Below are 17,538 nucleotides of genomic sequence, written 5' to 3' on the forward strand. Positions count from 1 at the left end.
TCAGCGATAGGCCAAGTACATAGTCCACAATATCCTGTTTGGCTCTTTCAGAGCCTTCCCTCACAAGACTTAATGGACCCCTAACAAGATGCCAAAACAAAAGTTCAAAGGGCGAAATCCCTGCGGCCTTTTGTGGCACTTTCTTGTAGGCAAAAAGCAGATACAGAATTAAGATATCCCATCTCATTCAGAGTTTTTCAGGCAGTCCTCTAATTATGCCTTTCAATGTCTGGTTTAATCTTTCAACCAGTCCATTTCCTTGTGGATGGTATGGGGTAGTGAACTTTTAAGTCACTCCACATTCATGCCACATGTCTTTTACATATGCAGACATAAAGTTTGAACCCCTGTCAGATGATACCTCTTTAGGAAAGCCAACCCTGGTAAAAATACCCAGGATGGCCTTGGCTACTGCAGGGAAAATCATGGTCCTAAGGGGAATGGCTACATGGTACCTAGTGGCATGATCCACTTAAATGTGCCTGTTTTCTGAAGCTGTTTGAGTGTCAAGGAAGCCAACAATGTCAATCTCTTCCCTTTCAAAGGGCACCCCAGCCACAGGTTTAAGGTGACCTTCAGGTGGCTTTCTTCTTTGCCAACGGCTTGGCAGACGACACAGGACTGACAAAAGTCCTTCACCTTCTGGGACATTCCAGGTCAGTAAAAGTGATTAACTAGCCTGCTCCAGGTTTTGTTTTAGTTATTGATTAATTATTCCAGCTACACGCCTTACAATTGTATACATAAAACAATAAGAAAACGTAATTTAAATACAAAACAGCTAATCATTAAATAAATAGACAAAAAGCAGAAAAGCATATCCTCATAGGCAGTTCACTGATCCTAGAAACACCTTGTACATGTGTGCAAATACAGTACCACCATCAATGACTATAAAAGAATGACCCCCCCATCTAAGCCAAGAACTTTATGAGAGGGACCCAGGGAAGGTGCTTGTGCATACAGCAATTGATAATAACAAGGCATTAGGAAAACATCTACTACTACTGGGTCGACCCTCACTAAGCAATAGGTGTGATAGGGAATACAAAGAGGGAGTGTTTAGGCTTATAACGGTTTTGCCACAATGAGGCATTGAATATGGCACCCGCCCATCCATACAGGAGGCAGTAAATAGTTCCATCTCATTAAAACATCAGGTCTGGCCCGTACAGGATCTTATAATTCAATCAACCCCAGCTTAGCTGGTGACTCCCTCAAAGAGGGCCAAGCAGCCCAGATATATGAGGCGACCAGGTTATGTGCACTAATGCTACCCGCCTTACACAAAGTGCTAGTGCAGTTTTGGTACACTTAGCCCCACTAGATTTGAATAGAGGATAGAGCCACGGACGCCAAGACATGTCAAATTTCCTACAAAAGAGGGTAAAGTGGGCAACATTGTCTACCTCCCCATACGTACAGCCATAGTACTCCAGTCCAGCTGCTAGCCTGCGGGTACGGACCAAATATCTTCTTAGTGGCAGCACACCAAACCTATATTTTATAAACATAGTGCTCTTCAGTTCGGGATACAACAGATCCAAGTAGTCTGGAAGGGGAGGATCATAGGCGTTGTTGAAGTAATAGCTTACAATAGATTCGGGCCTATTGTTACTGGCAGACCCTTAGCTAATTAAATTCTTGATACCGATCCTTTATCTGGCCCACAGTGTCCTGTCTGACTCTGCCAGAATCTACCCACAAAGCCTCTAGATGGAGGTTTTCTAAAAACGTTTTGATGTGAGCCCCCCACGATCGACCCCAATATCTACCATTTGCAGCGACCGCTTCAAGGGTTTCCAAATAAAATACCTTGGAACTGAGCACTACCTTTACCCAGTATAACATTGGCCTTAGGGCTGCTAGTTCTGATATTGACACCAGGCTAACCTCTGCAAATAAGGACTTCGGGAGGGTTCCTGGCACAAATCCCAGTAAAGTTCTCAAGAAATTATTCTCGGCTACTTTCAGCACACTATTGTTTGCATATCCCCAAAGCTCTGCCCCATAGAGTGCTGTAGCCACTGCCATATATTTTCAGGATGGTACTAATGCTTCTGGCTTAAACTTCAGTATTGCCCCCACTGCTTGCTTTAAGACTATAGTTGCCTTCCGCAAGTTTCTAGAGCATTAACTGTTCCCTTCCCCACTCTGGCTACCAATTCCCAGAATTTCTTGGAATTATTCTCAACTGTAGCTTCCCTTAGTTCTGCTCATGGTGCATTTTGGTACAGCAGTTTCTATGTATCCACCAGGCACTTATAGCCTCTTCTTCACTCTCTGAATTTCTCTTCACCGGTGCAGCTATCATGGTGTCGTTTTAAGGTAAGGGAAACATTTCTCTTTACCCTTGCACACTCCTCATTGAACCAGCCTTTCCCCCCTAACCACCCCCTCTATTATTGCCAACCATCTTGGTCGTTGCACGCTTGGTCGACAAAGCCCTCAACTCCCCCACCATAATATCACATGTGGTTAGGATCGAGGGACTATCAATTGTCAGAACATCTATAATTGATTGTCCATAATTAAGCACTATGGGGGTCATTAAGACCCCAGCGGGCAGTGATAACGTGACAGTAAGTACCCGTACTGCCAACAGGCTGGCAGTACTTACCACCATATTAAGTCATTGGCGGGTTGGCTGAAACAAACCTGCCAATGTAGCACTCCGACCGCCACAGTGGTAATAGCCGCCGGACTGGAGATATCCATCTCCAACCTGGCGGCCGCCATTGTTCCACCAGCGGGATCATGACCCCGCCTACCGCCATGGTTTTCGTGGAGTTCGTAATGCCACGAAAACCATGGCGGTAGGCCATATCAGTGACAGGGAAATTTTTCCCTGTCACTGATAGAGGTCTCCCCCCTCCCTCTCCTGTTACCTCCATAACCCTGCCTCTCCAACCCCCCACTCCTCCTACATTCACGCCCCCTTCACACAGATGCTCATTCACACATACATACACACCTGCATACATCCAATCACACACACATCGGCATACACTTCCAAACATACATGCATTCACATTTCACAACATACACTCACTCACACTTCCATACATGCACACACGCATTCAACACTCAACACACACCCTCATTCATGAACACACATACATTCACACACCCCCACACACAAACACCCCCAACCCCTACCTGTCAGAGACCCGACTTACCTGGATTCAGGGGGTCCTAAGGCAGGAGACGGGATTGGGCGCTGCTACCGCCAGCAGCGCCCGCCAGCAGTACACCGTCAGACTGTCTTATTTCTCATAATACGGCTGGCGGCGTTCTACTGACGTGGTGCTGCTGGTGGTAGCAGTGCCACCTTACCGACATCTGCCGGCATGGCCACAGCCGGATTTCCGCTATTCTTGTGGCGGAAATACGGCTGTGGCCATAATATGGCGGACAGCTGGTAGCCGCGGCGATGGCCTTTTGGCAGCCGTTGATGATGCAATAGGCGGTTTTCACCGCCAAAGTTAAAATGAGGGCCTATATGTTCAAGTTGCGGGAGTTCTCGCAAGTACTTCTCGTCGTCCCACCTTATTCTCCTTCTGCAATTGGATAGGACAATTTCACCCTCATATTTCCCGGGGGCCCTTCCTGTCACATTCTGTATCCCCAATGCACGCATTCTCATACTGAGGCTAAGTAAATTGTGGTCACTTTCCAGCCTATTGGTCACAGCCATATCAAGGATGGTCTTCCACACTTGAAGATTAATGATTACATAGTCAACTACCAAAGAGCATCTTCCATTGTTGAAGGTTGCCTTAGCAGCCCTATCTGTCTTGCTACTCCCATTGGCAAAGTGAAAATGATTATCTAGCAACTGATCAGTAAATGCCTCAGCGTTTTTTGTAGTCTTAAGACAGCATATAGTTAATTCAGGGATTCCTAAACTGTGATCTTCCATCGTGATTCCACTATTTTTAATGGAATTGCAGGTTGGGGTGTTGAAACCTCCACAAATCAGCATCAGCTTTCTGCCTCATTTGTTTCCCCTCACTAATTTATCATCTATCACAGCCTGTCTAACACTTCCAATATATGTGGAACAATCTTTCCAGAGCTTCTGAACCTCCGGCGACCACACTGGCAGGATGTATACATTGAGGATGTCTATCTTCCCCCTCGTGTCCCCCCAGACCTGACTTTCACATGCTGAATATTAGCAGAAAGCGATGAGGATAGCAAATCTACTTGCTCTACTTTGCAATTTAGCTTACACAGAACCCACATTGAAAGACCACCAGATGGCCACCCCTTCCTGGAGTGGGCGGCCAATGTATCAACCCCCAAGAACCCATTTGCACAAATTTCACCAAAATTCTAACCAATCCTTATCTTCCATTTTGATAGCAAGATCTGCTGTATTCCATGACAAAATTTGTATACAACCGCCTTCAAGTTATTATATGAGGGAGGCATGAAAACAGTATGTGCAGAGGGGGGTCACAAAATAGCGGGGAGATTCCCTCTCTACTCAGTCAAATCTCACTCTAGGAGGGACTCCTGAGTCACCAGCCAGTACATCTGCTACCCATGACCAATCCTCACAATCCTTCCCAGTTTTCTTCTCACCATGATTGGGCATACTAACTTGCCTGCTGTTGTTACGAGTGGTAATGGTCAGGCTGTCACGCACTCTATTGTCATCAGCTGAGGACCCCATCATTTTACCCCATACTGTAGATCCATATCCATGTAGGCTACTGGTACTCAATGCGTCCTTAGTACTCCTACAATACTCATCCAATCCAATTTCCTCTCGGTTGATATCCGGACACAGCGTCACATCAACCCCCATTATGTGGAAGCAATCTGTGTTGTTGACAATAAGTTTGGCTGTACCGGGCGGGGCAAATTCAACTATAGCGGAGGGACAGGAGATGGCAGGGCCACCTAGGGAGGTGGCAGGATTGGCGCCCCTTTTGCCCCTGTTAAACCACTGTTGCTTGCTCTCCAGCTTCACCATTTTCAGAAAGAACTCTCAACTCTGGGAGAGCATTAAAGAACGCTAGTAACCTTGATCTATTCAGGGGTTGATTTGACCTGACATCATGAAAGAGATTGACAAACTCCAGGCAACACACACTATTCCTCCTTTTGGTCAAGATACCAACAGGAGTGGCAGTACTGCCATAATACAGATCACAAACTTCTGGGTTGTCTCTAAATCTAGTTGCAGGGGGTGCAGTAAATAGTAGGGCATCAGGATTCAGGTTCGGAGGTGCCTCTAGTTCGTTTGGGAGTACGTGCAAAGGCCTGTTTGGTTCGGGCTACCGTCCTCACCTCGGTGCGGGGTGGAGGGCTACAAGCCTTCGGTGCTCTCCTTGTGCCCTACCTTGCAGCTATTCCCTCTCTAGAGCCTCTTTTTCTTTTTTCCTGGGCATCCTTGCACTCAAGGGATGTTCTAGGCAGTCTACCTCTTCTGTTGGACCTACCCCTCTTTGTCTGTCCTCACAATCGGGGGCTTGAGTGATTCCGGAAGCCCCTACTTTGACACGACTGCTTCCATCCTACCATGCAACATTATCCAGCAGTGGGGTGGGTGGATTGCTAACACCTGTGTTCTTCGCATTTGGTAACCTTACAATTAGTTATTGGAGTACCCCACTACATGCACAGCTCTTAGAGTTGGAGAACAGCCATTTTAGGGAATAGACTGGAAATGGTGAAGCCCCCTTCCCTTTTCCTGCAGCCTTTCCCTTTCTCTTGATACCCATAGACGGCTCTTCTCCTGCTTTGCCTGGGGCTTTACCCTGCAGGCCTGGGTTCTTACTTCAGGCTCCACAGTATCGGCCAGTGGCTGCTTAGATCTAGTAGTAACTGTGACATTTTCAGCAGTGACTAGCGCGATGCTCCTCAGTGACTAGTAACACTCACTACTGTGCTAGCTCCATCATCCACTCCACAGCCATAGTCGCCATCATCACAGGGGTTGATTGTAATTACGTCAAATTGTACTGGAATTTCAGAGCATGCAGGATTGGGATCTGGAGTTTGTGTCTGTACAGTGTTCCTTTTAATTACTGGAGATTTGGTATGGCTGTTGCCGTCTCACCAGGGAAACTGGGAAGATATATTTTGATTTCTTTCATCTGTCCTTCCTCCCAGAACTTGGGCCTGTAATATGGTTAATAATGTCTTGACGTGGTCGGTTCCCCCATGGAATTTCTCCATTAAAGCAAGGATCAATGTTACTTAGTGCAGTCATAGCCTCAGTAATTATGAAACCTTGCGGGGACTCTGCAGATATAGGGTTGGCCCTCAAGTACTGGCTAGCGGGAATACTCTGAAATATGGAGTCATCCAAGCAGAGCCCCCCACTGGAGGTAGTTCTGTTATTAACGTGATTGGTACCGAGCGCAGCCTACATCCAGGCCTTAGAGTCAACATCTGATGTTAGTAAAGCAACAGGCGGTTCACAAGATTCAATCTTTCTTGCACTTGCCTTGTTCCTGGTAACTACCTGGGTGCACGGTACATCAGGGAGTGTGTAATCAAGAAACACGAGATAACTTTCATTGAGATAGTCACGTTTACCCTTTTGCTTGCCATCTCCTAGATACTTGCCCTCTCCCAGATGGTCGCTTGGCACCACTAGTGTCTATTGGAGCAACTGTGGAGCAAAACCTTGTGCTCCTTCCATCTCTGGGACAGAGCCATAGGCTCACTCTCCCCCATCAAGTTGCTCATCACACTTTGTTTATTCTTTGGTGTGGCACATATCTTCTTGAGGGTTTGCTCACACGTGGGCACTGGCATTGGATGTCCAGATATAACAGTTTCAATGTCTGCAATAGTTCTCATCCCGCTGGCTCCTTGTGTGCTACTATCGCAGCGTTCTTCGCTACAGGGTTCTACCTCATCCCCCTTCTCTGGTGAATGAGCCTGCATTGCTACTTGCTCCTCTGGTCCTGTTTGCTCAGCTGGTCCTGTTTGCTCAGCAATCTGCAGCAAGTGGAGCACCCTGTCCTCCTTCTGGTAAAAGCTAGTTATTAGCCCCATGGGAGGTCTAGCGGTGTCCATATTTACCATGGCCTCAGCATCGCTACTGTTGTTATCACCCAATGAAGTTACAGAGGAGAAGGAATCAGGCCCATTAGACTAGGGACCATAGAGAACATCGACAACCCCTGCATAGGCCTAGACTCCTTCCACCCAAAACCTTTTGCCTTGGGATGTGTCCTTATCAGTCTATTAAACACTATCATTGAACGCCTCAGGGTGATCTACCTTGCATTGATACTTCTTCTGCTTTTTAGTGTCATTTCCTGCAGCGTCGTACACAGAGGTCCAACACCAATTATTTGATTGTCTATAATATTCAAAAGCTGAGTGCCTTGTGTCGGTATCGTGTTGTGTCAGCAGTTGCGCTGAGATTCACAGGGGTTACTGCAATATCCACACAGATTGCATGGATCACATTGGTCATGGTGGCTGGGGAGCACACAGAGTGGATCAAGCTGCACCAGGGCCTAGTTTGCCCACATCCACATCTCTCCGGCGCTACCCTAGGACCCTGGCTCTAACGCCACAGCCATGCACACCACAACCGTCTTGTGTTGCCGACTGTGGGTCTTACAGTGCACTCTATCTGTCCTTAAAACACAATTCATTGTTTAGGCCAACCAGCCGATCTATGAGCGCCTTCTTCTAATGTTCTTGCGGCCCTTTTACACTCTTACTCAACCTTATGGCGTTGGACTGGTATTTGATTTGTCCCTTTCTCTTTTTGTCCCTTCTGCACTGAATCCACATGTTGCCAAAGAGCCAGACATTCAGAGGATGCAGTGTTAGTGCAGAGTTAGTGCAAAGTCGTACGCAGCAGGGGGGCACCGCAGAAGCAGGAGCTGTAGTGGAGGCAGAGATTGGGGGGTCCTCAAGGGTGGAGCTAGCAATGTGCAGTGGTGGTGCAGTGGTGGTAATAGTGAGGATAAGCTGCACAGAATCAGTTTCTTCCTCTTCCCTACACCCTGCACCTTCACCCCACTAGTCAGCCACCACCAGAGAACAGGTGGTGGAAGGAGGTGAAGGGAGCCCGGGGTGGCTTAGAAATCAGTTCCAGCCAATACGGGCTGGTTTGGGGCCGCAAAGGTCGTGAGATCGCAAGCCCCACTGCTTGCCTCCGACCCAACCACTTTCTGCTGTCTTTGCTGCCCTGCCACCTTGCCACCTTACCGCCCTGTCACCCAGCTGCTTGCTCCTTCTGCCACAGCTTGTTCTGACGCAGTTCTGCCACATCATTGCAGCACTGCTACCCTTAAACACTCCTCGTGTCGCCAGGAGCGTCGCCAGTGACAGCATCCCGTCAACTATCCACCTTTGCAGTATCCTCCGTCAGCCTTTTCTGCCACCTGATGCTGCCTGCAGCTATGTGGCCCGCAGCACCGCTGCCCCAGAAACACTTCTTGTTTCGGCTGAAGCGGTCCTCAGTGGGCCTCAGCGTCAGTGTCAGCCTCGTCTCCCTTCAGTGTCAGCCAGGTTTTGTTTTGGCCCAGATGCCCAGCTAGGGGACTGTCAAGGGCTAGAGAGAGAAGGAACGCTCTGTATTGCTGGGGCACTACCACCCTCCTAGTTGCACCAGGCTTGCGGTCTCTGGCCTCAGTAAACAGGAGTCCATCCTCCCAATAAACCATGTGGGTACCACTGACACTACGATTTTATTCCTGTACAGCTTTTTGTCCCTGGCACAGATGCTCCCTAGATGGGCCCCCCTGGTCGTAAGAGCTCTGGGTGGTAAGGCCCGAGCTCTGCAGTCTCTGTTCTCTCTGGGGATAATAAGTTATTTTCCTGGGAAGAGGTGTTCAGACCTGTGATCTGTTCAGAAGTTGGTCCCCTAGACTTCTTACCTTTTCTCTTGGAGGGTTGGTCCACTCTTTCAGGATCCAACACCTCTTTTTCGTTCTGGAGTTTGCTCTGTGCAAACTCCAGATAGTGGAGTTTTCACTATCATGCACTGATCTGAGTGGACTAGGTGCTGGGTCACCATGGTGAAACTATCCCCTGGGTCCCTCAAGGCTTCCACCTTAGTCCTTTTAATCAAAGGGTGCTGTCTGTAGTTTTGCATCTTAGTGGGCCAGGCACCACAGGATAGAGCTGCCTCTTCCTCAGTGACTAATGTTGTCTCTGTGGGTTCACTGAAATGGCTAGGCCACAACTGTGATCCCATCTGGAGATTGGTAACTGCATTTACTGTGGGTGGACTAAATGCATTGTTCTTGTTTTTACAACTAGGGTGTCTAGTTTGGTGCCCTTTAGTCTCATAAACATGGCACCAAGCCTTGTTGTGATCAAAGTTTCTACCTTTATACTTATCCTTAGGCTACGAGGAGTCTCGGTGCCCACCTCCTGAACAGGTTTTGGGGACCTGATGAAGACTCTTTGTTTTTATTTTGGTTCCCATCTTTCCCTCTGAGGGGCTTTTTGACATCTTTCTCTTGGTCTCCCCCACAAGTGGTTGATTTGGTCAGCCTTGTCTTGGCCCAGTGGTCTGCCTCCTTTCCCAACTCTAGAAGAGAAAGTGGACCTAGGTCTACCAGGAACTGATGTAGTTTATCATTGTAACAGTTACTCAAAAGTAGATTATAAAGCCCATCAAAATATTGTACATTGTTTCTTTCTAACCAGCCACCCAGCATTTATACTGAATAGTCCACAAATTCTACCCAGGACTGACTTTGGGTTTTTCAAGTCTCCCTAAATATAATTCTGCATTCTTCAGTTGTTAGCCCAAAGTCCTCAATCAGGGTAGCCTTCATGAGGTCATAGGACTTGGCATCTGCCTCATTCAAAGTCAGGAGTCTATCCCTGCACTTGCCCCAGAAGAGTTCCCACAACTGAGAGCCCCAGTGTCTTCTATCTACTTCGTTGGCTATGAAAGCCCTCTCTTAAGCTGAAAACCACTTGATGATATCATCACCCTCTGTAAAAGATGGGACCACTCCTTTTGGGAGTTTTAGGTTGAAAGCCTTCTCTTTCTCCCCAGTTATGTGAATGCTGCCACCAGAGATGGTCCCTAGGCTCAACTCTCTTCTTTTAATCTCTATTTCCAAAAGCTGATCTTCCAAAACCAGTCTTTTTATCAACCTAGCCAGATCCACTGCCTCCTCTGAGGGGGCTCCTGTGTCTGAGACCAGAGGATCCTACTTCCTCCTATTCAGCTTCTTCTGAGTTGTCTTGATTCTCGGTTGTTTAGGGTTCCCCCTCATCTTCTGTTTGTGCAGTCTCATACTCTGCCACAAGTCTCCTAAGAGTTTCTTTGGTGATATGAGGACCAGTGTAAATTTGGTATCCTTTGCAGAAGCCCTCAACCTGAGGTATTTTAACAACAGCCAAGGGGACAGGTCGAACGCCTGAGACTGGCTCTCTGCATCAGACATTATGCTTACTAAAGTTGGGACCTTTTTAAGTTTTTGGAAAATGCTTGGAAACTTTTTGGGAAACATTTTCCAAGGCCTAACTATAGGAGTGACTTTTTAAGTTATAATCACTTGTTTTATGGACCTGACCAGGGCCCTAGCAATTAAATACATTTTTTTTTAAAAGTCCAATTGTAAACAAAATACAACTACAGATGATATAGAGTTATTTGTGTGATCAGTTAATGACAAAGTGGTATCAGCAAATGCAAAGTCTTGCATCTCACTGCTGTACCACCAAATGTAGGAAGCAGGCTCTCTATATAGTGTATGAAAAAGATTGCACTGTGCAGAGAGTACAAGCATCCCCATTTTGGTATCCAGAGGCAAAAAGCAGACCACCTACTGCTCTGTTTTTGTGGTAGTGTAGGCGAGCAGTTAGGCTTTTCTTGGAGACATGCTAAGCATTTGTTTTACTCACAGTATCAATAAATGGGGACACACTCAAAAGAATAACTTGAGACCAAGTTACAAAAATACTTCAGATTTCTATAAAAATCTTAAGACCAAGATCATCAAAATCGGTGAAGTACTTTTTATGTTATGTTTTCTCAAAGTTTAGCAAAAATATTTTTTGTGTGAGTAATTAGGCACCTTAGAAATCAATGGGACAAATCTTTAAAAATGCATATAAAATCAGGCAATGCTTTCACAAGTATCACCTTCTGTTTTTAGGTTGAAGTTGTTGAAATGTTCTGTGGGCTAGCCGGACACATTCGGGTTGTTCCTGGTTCAAGCGGGAACAGCGGCTGAAAGTCTTGGAGCTGGTGCATAACGAAGAAGGGGACCACTGGGAAAAACACTGCACAGCTGGACTTAAAGGTAAGTCCGGTGGGTCCCCTTGGAGTGTAGAGGTAGCAAGGGGTTAGGGACCCCTATAGCACAGGTGGTTTACCGGTGCAGGGGCCAGGGAGGCTGGGTGTACTCTCACCCACGGAGTCCAGGTTTGCGTCTGGTGGTGGCAGACTGGTAAAAACCAGTCAGCAACCATTCTAGGGCTGTTAGGTTTTACAGGGGGCACCTCTAAGGTGCCCTCTGGCTACATGTATAACACATCCAACATTGGCATCAGTGTAGGTTTATTATTCTGAGTTGTTTGATACCAAACAACCCAGTATTCAGAGAGGCCATCATGTAGCTGGGGAACTTGTAATGACCAGTGTCCAGCACATGTATTTCAATGGCTTCCCTATACACTTACTATGTCTTAAGGTTTTGTAAAAGAAGAGTAGAGGCATATTTACTCAGGCAAACAGATGCCCTCACATGCATCATATTGCACCCAGCCTTAGGGATGTAAGTCTTGCTAGAGGGATGACTTACCTATAGTGCATGCAGTGTTAGTTGACAAGGCACTTGTGGTGCCTGCCATGTCAAGTTTGAAACTTTTAAATACACCTTGTCATGCACATGCAATGGCAGTCTGCATGAGGGTAGTGTGGGTCCTCTCATAGTAGCACAATTGGAGCTGCAGCTCTAGGAGGCCTTCTTCAGTACCCATACCCTAGGTACCAGGGGTACCATTTACTAGGAACTTACCAGGATGGCTGAAGTGCCAATACACAGTACATATAGGGTACCTGTTTAGCAGGGGCCAGGGCACTTACAGTTTGAAAGCACATCATTTTCCAGGAAAAAAGTGGAGGCTACCATGTCAAAAGAGGCTCTCCTCAAAGCACCTTGTCTTGTATGGCCAGTGGGTACTTAGGCCCATATTTAAAAGTAAATGACGGAGCGCGACGCTACGCCAGAATTGGCAGTGCCGCACTCCATCATTTTCACAATGCATAGATGTGACATATTCAATTGAATACGGCGCACCCTTGTGTTGTCCCCTGCGCTGGCGCTAAATTGAGCTGCCTAGTGCCAATGCAGGAATCCTTGCACCATCGTGCAAGGATGTCTGCATTGAGGGGTTTGATTGTTTATGTGTGGGAAGGTGTCCCTTCCTGCACATAAACAATCACTAATAGTGATTTGGCACTACTGTGTGTGCTGCAAAATGCAGCACACACAGAAGTGCCAAAGTGTCATTTTGAAATGATTGCTTATGTGCAGGAACAGACACCTTCCTGCACATAAACAACCATATCCGGCATTTTGCTCTTCCTATGTGTGCTGCAGGGTTATAGGATAGTCACATGGAAATGTGTGGCACATTGAAGAGACACTAAAACTGTGAAACAACAAGAGACCCTTTCTAAAGTACAAAACTTGTAGATTCCAATAGGTCCAGTCATTGAGAACCTGGGGCCAGATGTAGCAAATAAAAATATATGCGAGTTGCAAAGTGCGAGTCCATGCGACTCGCAATTTGCAACTCGCAAATTGGTATGCAGTACGGTGTCTCAGACACCGACTGCGACTCGCTATGGGGTCGCAATGACCCACCTCATCAATATTCATGAGGTGGGTCGCAAATTGCGGCCCCATAACGAGTATAGGCACTCGCAAACATGGAGGCCTGCTGTCGTCAGCAGACCTCCATGTTCGTGACTGCTTTCAATAAAGCAGTTTTTTTTTTTTTAAGTGTAGCCCGTTTTCCTTAAAGGAAAACGAGCTGCACTTAAAAAAAACCCGAAACCTTTAGTTTCGGTTTTTTTTCAGGGCAAGTAGTGGTCCCTTGGACCACTGCCTACCCTGAAAAAATTGTTTTGGGTCCATTCACAAAGTGGAAGGGGTCCCATGGGGACCCCTTCCAATTTGCGAGTGGGTTACCATCCACTTGAAGTGGATGGTAACTGCGACACCATTTGCGACCGCGTAGGCGGTCGCAAATGGTATTGCATACCACTCAGAATCGCAAATAGGAAGGGAACACCCCTTCCTATTTGCGATTCTGAAATGCATATTGCGAGTCGGTCCCGACTCGCAATATGCATTTCTGCATAGCAAAGAGGCATTTGCGCCTAGCAAACGGCGATTGTCGCCGTTTGCGAGGCGCAAATCCTTTGCTACATCTGGCCCCTGATCTCTAAAAAAGCCATGTCACAAAAGTTGAGGCACTTGCTTTGCTCTCCTACGTGTGTTAGGAAAAGTTCTACCATTGCTGGCAATACAAGCCAAACCATTGGTGGTGAGGAGTATTAAACTTAGCAGATTAGACTATTGTAATGTCCTGCTACTTGAAACCCCTGAATATCTGGTAAAAAGGCTGAAAAGAGTGCAAGTGGAAGCAACTAAATAAGTACTTAACAGATCCCGGAGAACTTCAGCATCAAGTACTCTAAAAGAACTGCACTAGCTCCCTCTGAAACAGAGAACTGTTTTTAAAACAATGTGTATAGTGTTCAAGGTGCTGCATGGAATAGGTCATGTGCCACTACGACAGTGATTGAAGAGATGTTTGCCGTGGAGGTATCTTCGTTCAAGTTCCACAAATCTGGTCTGTATCAGGAAATTTAGAAAGACTAGACTAGGAGGATGTGCTTTACAGTGAAAGCAGCTCAGCTGTGGGATGATCTCCCCTCTTTGTCCGAGCTATTGCGTTTCAGGAAAGCTTTGAAAACCTGCCTCTTTCCAAAATAATGTTGGGCTGTTGAACTGTTCTTGCGAGTTCTCAGTTTAATAGAACCTTGTTTTATGTTTAGCAGGAAACCAGTTTGATGACAGCAGCGCTCTATAAATGTTCTAAATAAATAAATAACTAAACAAATAAAGCATTTCAGTGGGGAGAAGCAAGGAGTACCTTGATTCATGACACCAAGCAGAGAAACCCAGAGATGGCTAGGAATAAGGCATTTTTCATCATCATAAATTAATTCTTCGGAGATCAGCCGTAAAACATAAATGCGTTAGAATGGGATGCCTAATTTGATGGAACCTTGTATGGAAGTACATAGAAGCAGACTGTTAAAATTAGTGACATGTGTCCCAATCTCAATCACCAAGGACTGCACACATGAATCCATACAATTAATCATATATGTCTTTATCAAACCTATGTCTAAGAAAAATGGACCATAAATCCTTAAGCAAAAATGTTACTCTCCTCGCTTCTGCAAGCTTACTTTGTAACTGTTGGCCTATAACCCACTCCAGCATTTCACCTAAAAATATTTCTTAATCCATGAGATTGAGTTTATCTGCAGTTGTTTTCCTTCATTTGAAGAGAATAATTTCGAGGTCATTTTGAACCTTGAACATCTAAATTAATACTCAAGCATGTGTTCATTATCAATGCTGCTATTTCAATATGGCGATAGATCATCCTCTCTAGATGTGATGGGTGACACCAATAATTGTGCAGGCTCAGCTTCAGTAGCATTTTTTGGGTGTTTATTGGCTCCTTTTGTTTTCTCTGCTCTAGAAGAAATTTTCAGTATGCAGAATATGCTCATTGCTCAGACATCAGCTATGATCTAAGTGGTTGGAAAGCTGCATATTTGTCAATCCTTTGCACTCCTGACTCAAGTAAATATCAAGACATCAATGTCCCTCTGGGGCCAGCGATCTTGAACTGTGGTGATGTTAGCATCCTCCTAATTACTAAAATAAAACATTTTGTAAAGACCTTTTACTTTGAACCTTAAAATGTTGACTATCTTAAAGGCTGTGCAATAGTTCACCCCCACCCACTAATAGTTTTACAATTTATGGACTAGTCCATGTTCTGGTTCCTGAAGCTACCCACAAAACTACCGTAAATGCACTTTGTTACTGATTCTTGCACTCATGCATCCATTTATCCACCCACTGACAAATTCTTGCACTTACCCACTTACCCAGCCACACTAAAACACACACACAAACTCATTACTATATTCAAGATTAATTAAAAGAATAAAAGTTGAAAACAGACATCATGGCACCATCCAAACATTGTGGGTATTTGCTTGCAATAATAAATAAAATTAAACAAAGTAAATGGTGCACCTCTTGAAATGCCATTGTTCATAGTGTTCCACCATGACCTCCTCATTTTGGAAGTAATATTTGCCATCTTGGTGCAATAAAGCAATGATACACAAAAACTTTCCAATGTGACCTTTAGTAAATCACACTGGGTAGCCATCTTGAAGTGGTGCTGTGCATAGTGTGTTTTTGTTGTACCAATCCAAGATGGCTCTTAATGTGATAGCCATTTTGAAACTGTAAAACAATGAGATATTATGGACAATACCATTCCAAGATGGCTGACTGGTTTAGAAGCAGTAGCCTTGTGGGTTGCAATGCACTGCAGATGAAATAAGTGTAAGGGAGAGTCCCAGAAGCACTGTCTGGGGAGCTGTAGGAACGTCTAAAAGAAAAAAACAATGGTAAAAAAGGAAAGCTAAAGGACTGGCTTGTCACTGAAGCACACTCAGTTTCAGGCAGTTGTGCAGAGGCAACTGTTGTCACTCACAGGGCAACAGAGACAGTTATTGAGGTTGAGTAACCCATTGCCCCTCAGTGTATGCTATTATGATTAGAAGCACATTGTGGATGAACAGACTGATGGAAGAAGAGGTGGCGTAGGAATCTGACACATTCCCAGACTTGTAAATCTGGGAATGAGTCAGATTCCTACGGGTTCCATGGGTGTTGCATGGGAGCACCCCAAGCAACAGCCATGGAATGGCTCTTTCACTCAGTGTATGAGTGAAAGGGGTCTATATTTACAAGGACATGAAAGGTCAATCAAGGTGGCTTTGCATGGCCTTGTAAATATGGGCTGGCACACTGCACAACCGGAGTGTAAAGAAAATGATGCTCTGGTGTTGCAGTGTATCGCTAGGTTCTCTTAAATGACGCTGGATGCGTGTTGGGCCCTGATACTCCTAAAATAGTCTGGCAAGGTTTATCATTGTGCAAATCCTCTACCCCAAAGTATGTCAAAATGAGGTTATTAAAAGCAAAACCTTTGCCTTCTATGATAATCTGTGAGAATACATTTAAAATAATACATGTTTATGGGATTAACACAGGTTAGTAACAATCCACATTTAAAGGTCTATTGGCTTTAACAAACGTTTTTCACAATGAATATGCCGGGCCTACTTCTTTTATGATAACTTATCATAACAATGCCAGATCTATGACACCTGACATACCTTTTGCACTGAACCAATCAGACCTATAGCCCTTAATTAGTAGTTAGGAAAAATATTGCGCCGGATCCCAGAGACCTTTTTTGATCTGATGATGGAGCACAAAAGATGCATTACCAAAAGGCTATTCCAGTAGGCCCTCAAAAAAGCAACTGCCTTATCCCTTGAATACTAGTGTTGGATAAAGAAATGCATGATGGGTGTTTTTAACCTATACAGTTCTTCTCATACTGAATGCTTTCTGACCTAGCTTTTGAGTCTGCCCAAAGAAGAACATTATGATGAAGCTAGTTCCTATTCTAGAGACTCAAGGCGCACAAGGACGCATCGTCCAACAATTTAAAATACAAGCCCTTTGGAAAGAAGACCTGATTTCTAGGAGACTGAAACCAAAATTGTGCACCCTTCCTCTTTCGTTCATTTTTAGTTTGGAACACGCACTTTAAATTTCTTCACCCTTGCTGTCCAATTTAGAGTTTGGAGGATGAGGGCCATATACCAAAAAGCAGCAGATACCCCATTGGCCCTATTAGTTGTCAATAGTCTTTAAGTGGGGTGGGACATCCGTCCATATTTGGTTGATGATTTCCATCTGCCAAGTTGTACTTAAGCATTTTAATTTTTGAAGATAGGTAGGAGATGAAAGCTTACTATAGTTTAGGAAATAATGCATTTGCCGGTGAATAGTTTTCAATTTATTTTGTGTTGGACTTCGGAACATGGCAGACTGGTCAGGTGGGTTTTCATTACCTTTTTTTCTGAGCGGGTTGCTGGTGATTTTGCTTTCGCGTATTTGTCTTCCTGTGTCGTCGGTACTGGGGAGTTGGAGTCAATGAGCGCAAGAGTGGAAAAGTAAAAAAAAAAATCAGCTGTGGTAGGGGACCAGGATTTGAAACATGCTGGAGGAAATGCAAGAATGGAGGGTGAGCTCTTAATACAAAAAACAGTATGTTGATGTGACCTGGTTGCAAAACAAGCACACATGTTGAGTTTTTCACACTGTTGGACAAACTAAAGCCTCTATAATTTACCTGCAGGAGCGCCATTTAACTGGGGTGAGGGGCAGGCTAATTGAG

This window comes from Pleurodeles waltl, chromosome 9 (genome assembly GCF_031143425.1).
Source record: "Pleurodeles waltl isolate 20211129_DDA chromosome 9, aPleWal1.hap1.20221129, whole genome shotgun sequence".
Classification (NCBI taxonomy): Eukaryota; Metazoa; Chordata; class Amphibia; order Caudata; family Salamandridae; genus Pleurodeles; species Pleurodeles waltl.